Raw genomic sequence first — 273 nt, 5'->3', positions numbered from 1 at the left:
TAAAAAGGGTATTTCAACAAGTAAACAGTACAGTAGGTAGTTGATGTTGATATATGTAATGCACATAAGGGTATTCTAGTCAGATGCGCGTGTGTAAATATGCGATGTGTAAATATCAAAATATTACGTACGTCGTATCACTTTTTGTCAGGCAATATTACATTTAATGACAATTTTACATAAATGAATACATCCAAACACGTTGTACATATTTATTATGTGCAGGAAGAAATAACAGTTACAATTGTGTGTGTGTCTTCCAAGCAAGAAAGA

This window comes from Entelurus aequoreus, linkage group LG02 (assembly GCF_033978785.1).
Source record: "Entelurus aequoreus isolate RoL-2023_Sb linkage group LG02, RoL_Eaeq_v1.1, whole genome shotgun sequence".
NCBI classification, from domain to species: domain Eukaryota; kingdom Metazoa; phylum Chordata; class Actinopteri; order Syngnathiformes; family Syngnathidae; genus Entelurus; species Entelurus aequoreus.
This window is presented reverse-complemented; position numbering follows the sequence as displayed.